The sequence below is a fragment of the Cebus imitator genome, unplaced genomic scaffold (assembly GCF_001604975.1).
Source record: "Cebus imitator isolate Cc_AM_T3 unplaced genomic scaffold, Cebus_imitator-1.0 Scaffold217, whole genome shotgun sequence".
Taxonomy (NCBI): domain Eukaryota; kingdom Metazoa; phylum Chordata; class Mammalia; order Primates; family Cebidae; genus Cebus; species Cebus imitator.
In genome coordinates, this window is record NW_016107532.1 from 1,336,308 (window position 1) to 1,340,118 (window position 3,811).

General features: G+C 37.3%; 1 protein-coding gene across 9 annotated transcripts in view; it reads right to left on the bottom strand.

Annotated features, from left to right (window-relative positions):
- The window catches only part of TLK2 (tousled like kinase 2), a 148,048-nt gene that overhangs the window by 58,280 nt on the left and 85,957 nt on the right, over positions 1-3,811 (bottom strand). The window lies entirely within an intron of this gene.

Genomic DNA, 3,811 nt, shown 5'->3' on the forward strand with positions numbered 1-3,811 from the left:
AAAAAAAAAAAAAAAAAAAAAAAAAAAAGAATGTTTAAAATACAAAGAGTGATTAAGCACATATAAAAAATTATTCAATTTTATGTTTGCTCTGTTCTTTTTCTAGTCTCATTTAAGAAATATAAATTTGCATAAATGTTCCTCACCAGAGAAGCCAGGCACACCCACGCCCACAAAAGACAGAACAAACAAGGTCCTGGTTCAAGAATGCCAAAATGTAAATACACGGCTAATTCAGCTGTGGTCACAAGTCTACAGTGTGGACTAAAAACTTAAAGTCTCCTGCAATAACAGAGAAGGAAAGAACCACTAACCCAAGGTCGAATTTGACTTGCAAGTCCTGAATTTAGTCCTTTTGTGTTTTAAAAAAAAAACACAAAAAACCATAGCTCTTCCAGTAAATAATGTTGCCTCATAAAAAGCACAAGTAGAAGATATTACACGATACTCAATTTTTGAGACTTTTTAGCTTCATTAAAATTTTTGTTATCATTTTTTTCTTTTGTACAAAATCGTTTCATTTTTAAAGTAACCCATGGGAAACAGCTTGTCTCCAAATGTTTCTACTCTCCCCATAAGCATAATTCCTTCCTGTTAGTTTTTGTATAGAACCATATTATCAAGGGCAAAGTGCAACTACATTTGGATAAATGTGATTACCAAATTCATACTAAAGAATCTACAGAGCAAAGATCATTTAATGTTTAGGGGAAATCCAGTCTACTCTTGTAAGGTAAGTATTCCCTTGAAATGTGCAATCAAATGTGTAAAATCAATCAACCTCTTGGCATTTATTTAAAATTTTAAGATTTCTGGCGGGGCGTGGTGGCTCATGCCTGTAATCCCAGCACTTCGGGAGGCTGAGGTGGGCAGATCAAGAGGCCAGGTGTTCAAGACCAGCCTGGCCAACATAGTGAAATCCCATCTCTACTAAAAATACAAAATACCAGCCAAGTGTGGTGGCAGGCACCTGTAATCCTAGCTACTCAGGAGGCTGAGTCAGTAAAATCGCTTGAACCTAGGAGGTGGAGGCTGCAGTGAGCAGAGATTGCATCACTGTACTCCAGCCTGGGTGACGGTGCAAGACTCCATCTCAAAAAGAAAAAAAAAAATTAAGAATTCTAAGTTTTTGTGGCTTCTGACACTAATGTCTTCTAGGAGTTCATGTTTAAAGTAACAGCTAGTGGCTGACACGTGTGGCTCATGCCCAGGAGTTCAGGACCAGCCTTGGCAACATGGCAAAATCTTATTTCTATAAAATTCTAAAAATCAGGGTTGTGGTGGCACATGCCTCTGATGCCAGCTATTCGGAAGGCTGAGAATCGCTTGAGCCTGGAAGGTCCAGACTGCAGTAAGCTTTGATTATGCCACTGCACTCCCACCTGGGAGACAGACACTTCATCTTAAAAAAAAAAAAAAAAAAAAACAGTTGGCTAGTAGCCCCCCAATGCAGCCATACCCAACATCTTACTAAAATGGCAAAATTCAATGAATGACTCATGATTGTCTGAAAGAATATACAAGACCTGCTGTCTTTCCCCAACTATCTATCTTCTAGATCTTTTAGAAGCATAAGTTCTAATCAACCTAAAACCAAAGCAGCTGCCCTCTATGTCTTCCTTTTTTATTTATCTTCTCCTTTAATACTGCTCTACATACAAATAAAGACTACAACTATTTGAAGACGATGGAGTAGAAGCGACAGTGGTGAGTGAAGGAAGCATATTACTTCTTAGAAAACATAAACATCGGCTGGTCCGATGGTAGTGGGTTATCAGAACTTATTAGCATTAGTGTCACTAAAGTTGGTATACAACCCCCCACTGCTAAATTTGACTGGCTTTAAAAAAATAATAATTACCAAAACCTAAAATGCAATAAAATAAATGGGAGGAAAAATAATAATAATAATAATAATAATAGTAATTATAATAATTAAAAAAAAGAAAACATAAACATTTTTCAAAACTCCTAAAGCAGTACCAAGTTAGGATTCAAGATTCAAGTTTTTCACATCCTCTGTCGTCTCAATCTTAAAGAGTCAGATGATGGAGAAAGCCTGCCCACAGTTATTTCTCAGTCCAGCAGAGCTTCTCTGGACAAAACCCTGACAGATACTGGAATTTGGCAAGGAGCTTTTATACCTACAAACTATTTCATTATAAATTTTCGATGGCAATTCAAGCAGCACCCAAATGAATAAAAACAGGATAAGAGCAACTCCATGCAAGTATATATATCCTAACAATGAAAAATACAACACAGTACTGAGACTACATATGGGTCTCCTCATCCAAAAATGGAGAAAGGGAAATAAAAATAACAAGAGTAAATTAAAAAAAACAAAAACAAAACAAAAAAATAGGCCCAAGGAATACAGAACACCAGCTTGAAAACAATGAAAATAATCACCCATAGAAATCAAAAGAACATTTTAGAATACTGCTTGTTATATTCCATAAAATGCAAAAAGACATGATACCTAGGAAATAGGAACCAAAAACTCTAGAGAATATACAGGATGGGATAAGAAAGTATATTAGATGATGGAAAAAAGCAGGGAAATTAAAAATGTAAATAATAGGCCTGGTACTGTGGCTCATGCCTATAATCCCAGCAATTTGGTAGGCCAAGGCAGGAGGATTGCTTGAGCCCAAGGGTTCAAGTCCCACCTGGGCAACATAGTGAGACCCTGAATCTACAAAAAATAAAAAAATTAGCCAGGCACAATGGCACGTGCCTGTAGTCCCAGTTCTTCAGGAGGCTCAAAGTGAGAGGACTGCTTGAGCCTGGCAGATTAAGGCTGCAGTGAGCCGTGACTCTGCCACTGCACTCCAGCCTCGGCGACAGAGCAAGACACTGTCTCAAAAAATAAAAATGTAAACAATAAAATCAAAATTCATATGAGCTGCAGTAAAGGCCAGAAATATATAGAAAACACAGTGTTTAATGAGAGTCACAAGAAAGGGGCAATCATATTAAAATGAGACATAACATGTTAGAAATAAAAGAGAGATTCAAGCTAAGAGCCAAGAAGAAACCACTATAAGAGGGATAAAAGCATAGTCAGACATAATCACACACTTGCAGAATAAAAATATATAAGCCCACATATAGATATACCCTGGGGCAATATTTAACAAATTATGGTGTTTGTTGCTTTGGTCATGAACTTCTCTGAAGCATTAAATGCTTGAAAAGCTGAAGAGGAGAGAGAGAGAAGGAGGGGGAGAGGGGGAGAGAGAGAGAGAGAGAGAGGGAGAGGGAGAGAGGGAGAGAGAGAGTTATATTTGAGACAGAAGGAACAGAACAACAGGTTATGATACAAAAATCGTGCACACAGTGCTGTCTTTTCATGGGGGGGCAAAAGAGAATGCTCAGGTCTGCAAGGGCGCAGAAAATTTAACACTGAGATACCCTTACTGAAAAAATAATCACTTAAAAATGTATCACAATCAACAGGTAAAACAAAAACTATAAATAAAAAATATACTGTTAATAAGCTTTGAAATCAGTTAAATAAACATGTCTAACAATGACTGCAAATTTGGTCATAAATCTGCCTCTGCCTATATTCTATACCTAAGTACTTACTATCATATAAAGTAATAAAAATGATAACTTAATAATAATAATAATATAGGCCAGGCACAGTGGCTCATGCCTGTAATCCCAGCACTTTGGCAGGCCAAGGCAGGCAGGTCACTGCAGGTCAGGAGTCAATACCAGCCTGGCCAACATGGCGAAACCTCATCTCTATTAAAAATACAAAAATTAGTCAAACATTGTGGCGCATGCCTGTAATCCCAGC